Here is a 13,933-nt window from a genome sequence, read left to right on the forward strand (position 1 = left end):
AAGAGCCGCACTAGTCCGATTAATCAGCCGTAGGAAGCCAATGAATCCGCCCGATCACTTGAACATCAGGTGTAGTATAACGTCCCGCCCAACTAGAACAGTGTCTTAGGGCGTCCACGTAGGATTTACCACATGACCGTTCGTTTAAGCCACTTGTAGTGAGGTATCACAAATAAATTAGACCAAAATTAGCCCAATTGAATAAGTCAGACGGGTCCTGATAGAACCTGGTGCGGGCCTCCAAGCTAGATGGCCGTTAACACCTAGCGACAGCCCGTGTAGGCTATACCGTGACACGGGAAGGTCAGAAATTATAAAAATTTAAGGGAACGTATATCTCACTGGGCTTGGGGACTATCGCGGACCACGGACCCAGTGGACACCCAGAAGTGAAATCTGACACTTGCCAGATGCGCTCCACCAATGCCAGAATTGGAATCTGATACGAGTAAATAAAACTGAGATGTAAGATATTTCATCCTTCGAATTTCTTCATAATTTACGATGAGGGTCTAATGTATTTTTCTACGCCCACCCACAAAATCTGGGTCCCGATCGTGGCACGGTGACCGTTGATCGTGAATCGGACCCGTGCGACCAAACCCCATATCCGATTGTCCCCAAATTTTGCATGGACCTTCATCGGGCCATGGAGCACCTATCTTATTAGTTTCATGGCTAGAGGGCCAATATAACTATCCCAATTCTCCAAACAAGCTCTAGACCGCTCGTTGGTGGACCACTAGTTCTAAAACTATAGAATAATGCCCGTCTCACTGGGCTTGACGTCCATCGCGGGAATCGGACCTGGGTACTGTCCAGAACCGCTCAACTTGAGCCGAAGGACGAGTGCATGAGAAGTGCAAATACCCTAAAGGAAGGAGTTGGAATTTAAGTAAATTAAGTCGTCCACTCTTATGCAAAGTTGAGGATTTCGGACCGTCGGTTTGCTACCAAACTTTACTCATGGAGTAAGGATATTTTCCTGCTCATATCCGTATAGCCGCGGCCCTGATCGACTATCGGTGACCGTTAAACAGACTTTTAATCATATCTGTCGATCGGCGCTTCCAAATGGCGGGCCGATCATATACATACGTAGATCGTCAATAAGGCCAATTATCCAACGGTGTATATTGACTTGTACACCCCATAGTGGGCCCTAAAGACTAGAAAAACCCTCCCATAAGGTTAGTATAGTGAAAACCCAACACTTGGGGCCATTTGCACCAATCTGACATTATAAAAGGGCCTCATTTGGGGCACCCCTCTCCCCATACGAATTTGCCTTAGGGAAGGAAAGAGAGAAGAGAGAAAAGGGAGAAAGAAGAGAGGAAGAAGAGAGGAAGGGAGAATGAAGGAGAGTGAAGGTGGGCCATAGATCAAAGTGAGGCCCAAGGGAGTCCCATCTTGCAAGACCCTACCTCTCCCTCAAGGAAATCCATCATCCACAACCGGGAGAAGCCCTCTCCGCCGATTGGGTAGGTAAATCTCTCATCTTTTTGGAAACTCCTCATGTTGAGGGAGGTTTTGCATGAGATTCTAACATGCAAGTGCAATGTCTTAGGATTCCGGCCGATCGGCACCGGGTTCGGCGTTTCTATGTCATTTTTCCAAGCCTCTAACGATCCATAGGTGCAGACTATTATCCTTAGGTAGCCTAGCACCAACTATAGTTGGAGTTTAATGATTTTATTTGTTGGTATGTTGTATGGAAGAATCTAGAGGAACCTAGGGATGACATATTGTTGGAATTGTATGAATTGCATGTTTATTTCTCTTCGATGTTAATCTTGCCTCTCTCATGATCTAGCGTATGGATGATTACATGCTCATGTTTGGTTGATTTCTTTTTCTCATATATGTTGCTTTATATTGTGTATGATTCATTTGCTCTTATGTATTTGATCCCTTGAGGTGTAGGAAGTGCTTAACTTCCTCACCAACCCACACCACACACATACACCTTATTCATGATATTAATAGTTTGCTTGCTAGAGAAATTTGAATTGTATGTTGAGCAACATGAGAAATGGTGTTGAATATGTTTGATATTACATTGGTAGTTGACATGCTATGAGTCATTATTCCTACCCTTGAGTTGGTCAGGAACATGAGGAGAGCGAAGATGGTTCCGTTGGTAGGACCACCTTGAGGCTAAATCCATAGGTTTGGACGAGTACGTATGGGCGGTAGTAGTTAGGCTACATGGGTTGCTTATACCCGATGTCGTTCCGCCATATACTTGCCTGGGCTCGTGCGATTTAGTCCACTAGCTGACCCATCTAGTTTGTTAACCTTGTTTGCTCACATATGTATGAAAACTAGAACACCCCACCACCGTTGTAGCCCATCGATACCGGATGGAATATTGATTTACAGTCTTGTGAGCCGGGCATGGTAGAATGGGACATTATGTCCGAGCTGTCGGCCTACGCTGGGGTGACGCGCCTTCCCGTAGTGACCGCGAGCGACCCCACATTCAGCACCCCCCATGTGCTTGAAGTCGGGGATGGAAAAAATTTGACGGGGTCAAGGATCGCGGGGTCTTGGCCTCACACATTGGGGGCCTTGGCCTCGCAACTAGTTCAGGGCATTTGATATGTGGGGTGTATCAGATTCTCAAATCTACTGGATGAATAGACTTAACTAAGAACCCGATTAACATTATCATTGCACGACATTAGCTAGGTTGACGACTCGGCAGTCGAGGTCGCACTGAGGGAGTGTTGACATATGCGATCGTTAGACGGAGTCGCTCGAGGGAGAGTTGTGGTGAGGGCATACATCATATCATCCACCATGCATGTGCATTAATAAGATTAGTTAGGTATTTGTGAATGATTACTTTTCATTAAATTTCTATTATAACTGATGCTTGTTGCAACTTAAGACTAATAGCACCCACTGAGTTGATCACTTACTCCTAATCTGGGACGGTGTTTTAAAACACCAACCAGACCCGTTCATAGATGCAGGTGATACAGATTTCGTGGAGCCTGACGATGCGAACCTCGAGGAGGAGGACGAGTTCCCTTACTTCCAGTTGATGAACGAGACCCCATCGGATCAGTAGATGGGTCGTTGGATCGCCGAGCAACGGCTCAGCTTTATTTCTTGGGACATGCCATTCTTTTTGTGATTTTGTTGGGCGTCACCTTGTGCGCCCGTTTGTATTCTTTTGGACATGTATATATATAGGTATAATTGATTTTCAGTAGACTTGTGTAGTTGTGCTTCATGTTCCAGGAAATTCCAGAATGCGCATTTAGACTGGATTAATCGCATATTAATGAAAACTGGTTATAAGTGACCCTGGGAACTCGGGAGTCGAGCGTATGCACGACCCCCGATTTTCAGAGTGTTACAACCTGGCATGTCTAATCTAAAAGTAGAAGATAAGCTCCTTACAACTGACCGTTCTAACTCTTGTAAGACATGTTTGGACCACTCCCCTCAATTGAATGATGATATGATTCGGGAGAGGGACAAGTTGCTCGATATGACTCTAGAATTTGAAACCACTCAGTTAAAGCCACCATCTGAGCTGTCAAGTTTTGACAACTCAATGCCTCTTCTGAGTAATATCAATGAATAGAGTCCTCACATCAATACTTCGTCTACTAACCCTCAATCTGTCTGTGTAGGGCTGGAGCAAGAGAGCGTACCTCCATCTACTTTTAAAGACGATGAAGTCCTTGAACATCTCATTATAGATTTCAATGTGAAAATTTTCAACTCTTTAGATAATTGTTTGGCACACTTTATAGATTCAAACGATCCTATGATAAAAGAAATAGTGGATACCTTGCAAGACAATACCTCGATGATTGTCACGGATCAAGAGAACCCGTACTCTGAAATCATTCCCTCCATAGATCTTGAATGCTTACTATTAAAGGAGGAGGAGTTGGAAATTAAACCAGAGTCTGAAACTTCGGACTATGTTGAGACTATATCACTTTCTGAAAATTTTTCTGAATTCTATTTACTTGTAGTCTTTAATTCACCATGGGATACTAACTTTGACACCTTTCTGTCACAGATGAATTATATATACTTTAGATACCTTAAGCGATTCAACGACAATTTTTTGCTGAGGTATATAAATTTCTTTGGAAATTCATGTTCTAGGGCATCCAAGCCTATTGCATAAAGGGCTTTTGGATGATCCTGTTGAGAAGAAATTTATCTAGATATTGGCTGGAAGAGGAACCTTGCGGCAGGACTGAGTAGCTTTTTCCCTGCTTTCATAGGACTAGGGTAGTTTTCTTTATGTCGTTCTATGATAGTTGGCTTTATGCCATTAAGTTAGTTTGCTTTCTAAATTGTTTTAGGATGGGTTGCTTTCGTTAGTTTCACTCTTGTGCTGACCCGCTCTCACATTGATATCTCTTTGGAAAGACCGTTCAATTTCCTTGCTAGGTACTATCTTTTCATTACTTCTCTTTTACTTTCGTTGTCTAATGTGCATTACATGCTTATTTCCTTTACATTGAGGACAATGTAGATTTCAGGTTGGGAATGAGAGATTAGGTTACCTAATCAGTGTTTTCTCAGTTTTGAGCAAAACTTATGAAATTTTTTTTTAAAATTTTGAAAATTCTTGTGAATTCAAAGAGATTTTGAGGGTCATCTTGATTTTTAAAGTATAAGATACGTAATGTTGGTAATTTATGACTCTTGGATTCAGCTATCTTTAGATTTTCACAGTTAAGATCGAACTATTAATCCATGATTAGAAGCTTTAAACATTGATTGAGTCATAATTTCACATGTCACACCTAGCTCACACATTATAGCTTCAGTTCGATATTGAATTGTTAACCGGGTAATCACTAAGCATGGAAGGAGCTAACCTGGGGAATTTGTCCATCATGTTCATTTAAAGAAAAAAAAATTAATACCTAACTAAAAAATAGTTGTCTTCAGAAAGGATTGGGCGGATGGTCTTCACCATGGTTTTGCTCCCTATAGGTAAGAGTTCGATTCCCCTCCTTGGCTTTACCTTTAAAAGGTTGACATAGCATGAAAGCCATTGCTGAAAAAATCAAAAGCTGGAAGAATGAAAACTTGAACTGTAAGGCAAGTTTTGGTTTAGGTTATGGTTATCCCGAATACTCTTGCGATTATCAACGTTATCATGAAAATTGAGAATTGAACTCTTAATTGTGATAAGTCAAGGTTACACTCTGCACCTATGGAACTCAATGTTTAGAATTGTTCTAATTAATGGATTAATACTTTAACCTTAACTATGATGTTTACCGTGTACTCGAGTTTAAGAGAAGGTAATGCCCAACATTGAGTTATCTTGAAATTTTACTGCTTTTCAAAAATCACTCGAGTTTATAAAAATTATCCTGTAATTCTCAACTTATTTTTCGCATACTTTGCTCAAGACTAGTAAAATGCTGGTTGGGGATTATGTTGAGGGTCAAATATTGCATATTAGACCCCAGTTATTATCTAATTTTACGAACATGATACCATTTAACGCCCTATTTTAATCGTGTTTGTGTTGCAAGGTGAATTTAAGAGCCTAAACTGAAAAAGGGTACTAAAAGCATGGATTTAACCCTCAGAAATCACCAAGGCAAGGGACGAACCCCAGGGGACTGAAATCAAAAAATTTATACTCTAGATATCCGAGAAAATCATGCCACTCACATTAAAAGGGCCTGAAAACCATTCAGAATGCAAGATAATAGGGTTCCCATCATCCGTTTGGCTCGAAACTTTATATGTTGCCTGAGGATCATAAACTAACCATACATGTCAAATTTCAGCCATTGGATCTTTGTGGAAGTGGTCCAACGGACAGATCAGCCTCTTAAATCCTGATTTGGAGCCCGCTTGATATTTGGATATGCTTCAATTTTGGTTTTGACCCCTTAAATTATATGGCAAACGGGTTGGACGGAGCAGTTTTTTAAATATATCACCGTGGGACCCACACACGCGATGCATGTGCATAGCATGTACATGGTCACCGCGCCCCGTAACGTCCAAATCGGCCAGCGTTACACTGACCAATTTTTTCTCAAAAAAAGTTTTCAAGAACGCAACAACATCCTTATGCACGCCCGCCGGTTCGTGATCGTGGGCCCCACCTATCATCCCTTCGCAAGATCTGAACCACCCATTACGTCCAGGGGGGGCATGACCCTCGCCTAGGTGGCAGTTTGGCCCCATGCACGCATACGCACGTGGATCATCGAAAAATGAAGGATGAACAGTAAGTTGATTTGATATGGTGGACCACACTAAACTCGACCAAAACCACTCCTTTTCGATTGATTTTTCACCAGGAATCTAATGAGCGGGGTGGATTTCTTCAAAATATCTCTGTGGGGCCCACCGAACACGTTAGCATGTCTGCGTGAGGTTGACGCACGTCTGGGAAAATCGGAATTTCGTGGAAGTTGTGGCCCATGATCATCGATCATTTCGACGATCCGGACCGTCCAGATGGAGCATAGGCCCAGGACGACCCTAACCATGGAGCTAGAATCAGGTTTTGGGACGATTAGCCATCCCAAACTCAATCCAAATGTGACTCGGTGCGTTTTTCTGCGGCTATGCAGTCTGGTTCTCACGTAACTTACTGCGTAACTTGTATCACCAACTCTAGCAGTCGACCGACTTCTTATTCTTATAAAAGGAAACACCAAGCGTGGAGAGAGGAGCCATCTTTTCATAGGGCAGCCGTGGAGGCATCATACAGTGTGGAGCTTGGCCATGGAGAAAACGTGAGCACAAGAAGAAGAAAGAAAGAAGGACGGCGGCTAGTCATTCTTCTTGCCGGACAGTAGGATTTCTTCCTCCCTTTTTCTTTGATGTTTTTTTTATTAAGGCATTTTTAGTTAATCATGACCATGATTAGTTAAATCTCTTAGCTAGGGCTAAGAGGTGAAGCTTGTAGTGAGATGGGAGACTTTCCTTTATGCCTTTGATTTAAATTTGATTTATAAACTCTATCTGATTCTAGTTTGTTTATATGGAATACCTTTACTTTTTAATGGTTTGTTGTGACTCAAATTACAATGGATCTGTAATATCTTCTGGTATTTTCATGCATATATGGAGGTTATGGTTTGTAGGGAACCTGTTGTTCACCATCGTCTCATGGGCATAATTGGATGACGGAATCCTTCCCTACATTCATAACTCTCTCTGATTGGATGTGGATTGGTTAAATTCTATTGTTTACCTTGTCTCATGGGCATGGTTTTGTATTGGAATCAATTCTAATTCTCATACCTCTCATCTCTTGAAAACTGGATCAAAAGAAGTTCAGATTGATTTTTAATGAAATATCTTCCAAGTGGATGAAGATAGGACTCTGATTTTTTAATTGTGTTCGTGAATCAAGCATAGATCTCCCTGATCTCTACAAGTAGATCTTTGGCACCTTAGTTTTTCACCTTTGAATTTTACAAGTTTTAGATAAAGTAATTCACCATTATTCTCTTATATTCACCTAATTTAGATTACATCTTCGCCTCGTTCTAGTTCAAGTTACTTTCAGATTATGTACAAGGTTTAGTCCCTGTGGATTCGAGATTATTACTACATCACAACCTTATACTTGGGGTGTGAACGCCCCACACATTCCATCCTCAACTAAAAACAATGCACAATCTCAAACATAAGGGCATCATACTAACATCTTTTATGTCATAAATCATATTAAGCCCACTAGCCACATACACAAATAAACCAAGAAAAAGCCCAATTATTCAGTTTATGCATTCTAAAATAGGCCTCTCTAAGTGTGGTCCACTTGACTAGAGGTAGCGTGCAAAGCACATTGACCACTAGGCGATGGCCCTACCCAACGGGCTTAAGGAAGGTTATTTTGGTGGGCTTCTCACTCTCAAATGATTTCTCTTAGTGTTAAGCCCACTTGGGTTTTAGGGTTGCCTCGTTTAGATGGGCCCAAGGCAACCCATATCTTAAGAAAACAATTGGATAACAAGATCTGTCCACTACACATTTCACAAGTTAGATAACACTTATTTACAAAACATGCAAAGTGTGCCTCATTGGATGAAGGGTAAGGCTCATACAAGACATCTCACACTAGATGGCCCACCTAAGGTTTTTGGCCCACTAGCATTTGTGGATTCATTTTCATGATTTAAACACTGCATTAAATGCCTTGGGAAAGTAGTGGACCCCACGGATGTGGCCCCACATGAATTTTATGTCAAACTGATTTTTGGTGAAAAACTGGTTCTGGGCTATTTTTGAGTTAATTTCATGATCATGTGGAGCCCACATTTTGTGAAAGGAAATAGTCATCTGGTAGCTCTATGTATAAGCTTTAAAATCCATAAGGTGAGCCTCATTGGTTGACCATGTACAATTTATGATAATGGCCCAAACATGGGTACTTTGAGAAACTGTGCAGAAAATACAGTGCAGAAATAGTTTGTCCAATTTTGAGTACATCCCACAATCACATGGGGCCACCTTTTAGTGTGAAGTCAGATGCCCTCGGTATTCCTGTATATATACTTCAAAATTCACATGGTGGGACCCACTAGTTGTGCAAACATATTTTTTGGCGCAAGCCAAACGTGAGCATTTCAATTTTTCGTACAAAAATTTCTACACAACTGTGCCTATCCCCATTTTGAGATCCACTCCCCAATCATGTGGGGTCCTCTATGACTCAAGTAAAATGCCATTTCTCCAGCTATAGGTATATGCTAGAAGTTCTAGGTGGTGGCCCATGCATATCTTGTACATTGGGCTCACCATATAAGCCCAAAGTTAGTTCAAAACTGAGAAAATCAAATATGCAGTTTTAGGAATATATGGATCTGTCTCAACTTTCGGTCAACTTCTCAAATACTTGGGGGCTATTCCTTATGAAGTGGTGGGACATCCCAATACTCAGACATGTCAAATATACATCCCCTATTATGAGATCTTTTGCTACAGGGCATAGTGCCCAAGCCTACATGCAATATGGTTAGGTACTTATAAATTTTTAGCAAATAGAAAAAGTACAAAAAAAAAGAAATAGATCCAATGGCAAGTGGAGCCCACACGCTGGCAAAGCATAGATAAGACACACATTAATGCACATGGTTGTCCAGATTGGATGAACTCATAAAACACATAAATCACAAGTGGTCTCACTCTCAAGTGGGTTTACAATAAGAGGATGAATATTATGGACAATATACATACAACTTACACATCAAGTAGTACATGAAATATGTTAATCAAATCTATATGATCAAATTCTCTGTTGAAAAATTTGAGCAAACGAATTGTTTTGAGATACATTATTTAGTTTGCATATAGGTTTCCAACCATACAAGATCTTGAATCCATCTGGACCACATATAACAATTTAAAATTTATCCTTACTGAAGTATTTATTGATTCAAAATTTTCTAAATTCTATTAACAAAGAATCTGACTACAGGGACCATACTTATGATTATTAACTAACTCAAGTAAGTTAAGAAAATTTTCAAATAAATCTGATCGTTTTAATCACAAATATGGCATACATAATATGTAGCCACAACAAGCCCTTAGATACATCTTAATATGAGACCAAGATCTCAGCCATCTAAACTCCGATCGAGGTGTATTATACATCATTGGAAAGCTACTCCGATCTTCTACAAACCTAATAGATCATATATTTCTATTGGATTCATTAAATGAATAAAAAATGGATCTGTTTTTGGTAAATCGGGATCATTTGTGTGCTGCTAGATAGCATCCAAGTAAAATTGATGCCACGGGAGATTGAACCGTCAGATAGCCGTGAAATTTAGTCAAGAGTTGCCTCATAGTGTGATACATATTTCCACCAAGTTTTACTTCGAATTTTAACATGGTTAATTTTATACAATTTTATAAGTTGTTGTCCAGATATGAAGATATTATATGTGAAAGGTGTGGATATAACGTTCATCCTGGTGGACCATACCGACGTGGACCACCTTTCTGACGACCATGGCCAACCATACATGCATACAGGAGCTCCACACCAGTTGGCCTCACACACATAAAAAATACAAAAGGAAGAAAAAAAGAAGAGGAAGATGAGGATGGAAGGTGGGTCATAAACTCACATCAAATGGATGAACAACCAAATGATGATGAGCGATCTACTCCCTTTAGGTTTTATGGTATACCACACATTGGCCCCACTCTCTCACTCTTTCTTAAAATTTTAAAAAAAATTTAAACGTAGCAAAAGTATAAGCGCCGGAGAGCCTCTACTCTTTTATAGAAATTGGGGGTAGAGGTGATCGATCTCATCAGGCCGAATCCTTTCCCGTTCATGTCTCATTTTTTTATGAACCTATCTGGATTCAATCAGGTCTAGGTACGCATGGGTCTTTGCACCTTTGGTTTAGAGTGGTTGGGTCCAGACTATGTAAAGTGATTTTAAATGATCAGGACCATTCAAATGAAGGATTAGACCATGGATAACTGTGCTCCTTTCACACATGCTTGGTGTGTAAATAGGCTCTCTTACATACATGTGACTTAGCAGGACCTGGACCCGTGAAAATTGGGTTCGGTCCATTAGGTACCCGTTGACATCCCTTCTACTTGATGGTGATTGTTGGGCCTGCCCGAAATTTGAAATGCTCAAGCCGTGGATCTAGTGGGCCACATCCATTCAAAATATGTCACTTCTCATAGTGGGGTCCAGATAGTTGCCAGCCGTACATCAAACAATGTGCTAAAATAAAAATAAAAATGTATGGCTCATCTTTAATACATGATTGTTTTTATTTCATAATACCCACCCTAACATGCATCAATACATGAAAGCCATAAAGACAACACACCATCCAAATAAGAAAAAAAAACATAAGAGGCTTCACAGAAGCCCATGCAGTACAATATCTGCTTTCTGGTTAGTTCTTTGCTGCTGGTTTCCCACCTTTTCCCTGAAAATCAAAAAAATACAAAAAAAAAAATAGAAAGAGAAAAAGATTAGGATATGATCATCTTTGCATGGATGGGTGCGTGTGTGGCCCACTAGATTAAGGAATGAATCAGGAACGTTCATTGTGATAAAAATAAATTAGATCAATTTTCGGGCCTCACTGGGCTTGGGGCCCAACTATTTTTGTTACATGTGTGTTTCTTCGTGTATGTGTGGCCCACTAGATCAAGGGGGATGCTTTGATACATTCACCTTGAGAAATAGGGATTTGATCAATTTTCAGGACAGGTTCGATCAGGACCGACCAATTTATTGGGCCTTGGGCCTTCTAGTGTAGGCCAGGGCCCAGTTTGGTCTGGCCCAAACCCGGCCCATTTCCACCCCTACCAAGAGGCATCCATATTCCTAGATAATGTACCTGGGTGTTCAGTTCATACAAGTGGGGCCATGGTTCAGTGATCTAGACCGTTGGTCGGTTGTGCCATACCATCAATGAATGATAACCCCGAAAAACTCCCATGTTGGAACATACTAGCCACCAATCTAGTACTTCCTTTTCAGTCGAATGCATGTTTCCAACCTGAAGACCAAATCAACTAAACGATCCGGCTTGGGAGCTTTTATTTATTTTTTTCCACCGTGCAAAGTGAGACCCATCATATAAACGGTTTGGATCATTGGAAGATGGACCAGATTCAACTGCTGAAGTCGCGATGTATCTTATTTTGGATACGTTGGGAAGTACTCTAGCATATATGCTGGTGATAGCATATATGCATGCATGTTTTGTAGGCATAGTATAGAAGTTGAAAAGTCCGACGATGTAGTGACAAATAAGGACGTTTTTCGCCCTTAAATTGGCCATGATCTACTCATTGTGGGACCTACGTCTCCAACGGTCTCGATCATACATATGCATGGCTCAAATTGGTAGAACTCCTTACAAAGCGAGGGTTGCCCATTTTCAATTTTGGTAGTTGAAATAGTATTGGTTGTGCATTCCCAATGCATATCCTACGTGCATGTATTTGCGTATCTGAGGTCTGTTAAGCCTACACACGTGTATAGTTTGGCTCATCAACACGCCAACACACGTGCCAATAAGGCACATATGTGCTTGATCCCAGTGGGTGAGTCAATCCAGAACTGAGTTGACTTTCTCCAATCCGAACTCAAATCGAATCAAATTTGAGTCACCCAATAACTTTTATATATATATATATATATATATATATATATATATATAAAAGAAAAACTCAGATCTAACATTTCATATTTAAGATGCTATGCAGCTGATGGAGCACATAGGTTTTGAGTTGTGATTCCAGTCCATAGATATCCGCTCGGCTTGACCTGGCTTGGTACTTTTGGCCAAGTTGGACTCAGCCTGGATTAGTCCAAGCTAGACCCGGACTTGAATCTGGTCAGGCATGTTGAATTTGGTACCAAGTTAGGTTGAGCACCGGTTAAGCATATTTTAAAACCGAATCGAGTCGGGGTCAGCCCTAACTCAGTTTGACTTGCCTCGGTACCCAACTCTACACATAATATCAGTAGGTCTCGAGTCCAACTGGCTGGTCTAGAAATTAATCCACCCAGCTGATAACTTCCAACTTTTCACGTGTGTGTAACATCCAACCCATCCAACTCGTTGGCCTTATCTTAAGGATCACCTTTCATATATATATATATATATATATATATATATATATATAGAGAGAGAGAGAGAGAGAGAGAGAGAGAGAGTCATGCTCCCCTGCGCACGTACGCACATGTGCACCTTTGCACACGTGTCATGGGTGTCTAATCTGAACGGTCCATGTCATGCGGAATCCCATGAAACCCCCTATGACAAATTTTCACCCTGATCTAAAATTCTGGTAGGCCATAGAAAAGAGAAATGCAAATCAAGAGAGGAAACTGTTTTCATTTTTCATGGACCGTCAAAGTTTTAGATCAAATTAAAACTTGGTCTGGGGGTTTTCTCGAGGTGCTTCTTCACATGAACAGTTCAGATTTTGGATCCACATCACGTATGATGGGTTCTCAAAAAAGTTCATATGTAGTACGTACGACCTGGTTCGCAGGTGAGCGCTTCCGCGCGCGCGTGTGTGTGTACTCATCAGGTGCACCACAGTTCTTTCTTGCTATATATTTATTAATAGCTAAAAAATATTTTATATGGTGTGGCCCACCTGAAAAGTAGATATAAATGATTTTTGCATTAGATGATCCTCGTGATGAGGCCAACCTATTAGAAGGGTTAGCCGTCGCATGCACTTAATAGGTTAGATGTAATCCACTGGTTGGACTGTAATTTGTGGTCCAACTAGTTGGACTTGAGACCTACTCCATGCAACTGGTTGGACTTGAGACCTACTCCATACAGACACACATGCATGCATGTATTTACCTTCTTCTTCAGCTCCCGGGGCTTCTGCTCGGCCTTTTTCGGGGCCGGCTTTCCATACGAAGGAGGAGTTTTTGATGCAGCATCACTGGGTTTGGCAGCCTCTTTTTTGGGCTGTCCAAGCAACGGCTGTGAGCCTGGAGGTTTCTCAGCCTTCACTGATGCCATACTTCGCAAGCCTCTAACACTTAATAACCAAAAATAAATAGAGAAGCTTGGAAGTTGTATTGTTGGCTTGGAAAACCTCTAACTCCATTCACTGCTATTTATAGCCGTTCAATCACCCAACATGGAATTAGAATCAAATGGTGATGTGAGAATTGGAATAAATGTTATGCCATTTTAAGATTGGCATTGGATGCTTAGCTTACATTATTGGGACTGTGACACGTAGCTAGTAACGGATAAGTAACAATCCAAGGGCTAGAAATGTTCGAAGGGATTGTCTTTTTCGCCACTCTATTTTTTATTTGTGTGGACCCACCATAGTACCTGATTTGTAGGAGGGAGTTTGGCTCATGACCCGAACACCAGTTAGCTAACACTTGCAGGCCCCACCATGATGTATGTGTTTTATCTACGTTGTT

The 13,933-nt window shown here is 41.0% G+C and overlaps 1 long non-coding RNA gene across 1 annotated transcript; it reads right to left on the reverse strand.

Annotated features, from left to right (window-relative positions):
* Nucleotides 1-10,752: 10,752 nt before the first annotated feature.
* Nucleotides 10,753-13,626, reverse strand: LOC131237763 (uncharacterized). The gene is made up of 2 exons (XR_009167411.1): nucleotides 13,350-13,626; nucleotides 10,753-10,937 (listed from the first exon to the last, which is right to left on the reverse strand). It is a non-coding gene; the product is annotated as an uncharacterized LOC131237763 (long non-coding RNA).
* Nucleotides 13,627-13,933: the final 307 nt, after the last annotated feature.

The sequence above is a fragment of the Magnolia sinica genome, chromosome 2, assembly GCF_029962835.1.
Source record: "Magnolia sinica isolate HGM2019 chromosome 2, MsV1, whole genome shotgun sequence".
In the NCBI taxonomy this organism is placed as follows: domain Eukaryota; kingdom Viridiplantae; phylum Streptophyta; class Magnoliopsida; order Magnoliales; family Magnoliaceae; genus Magnolia; species Magnolia sinica.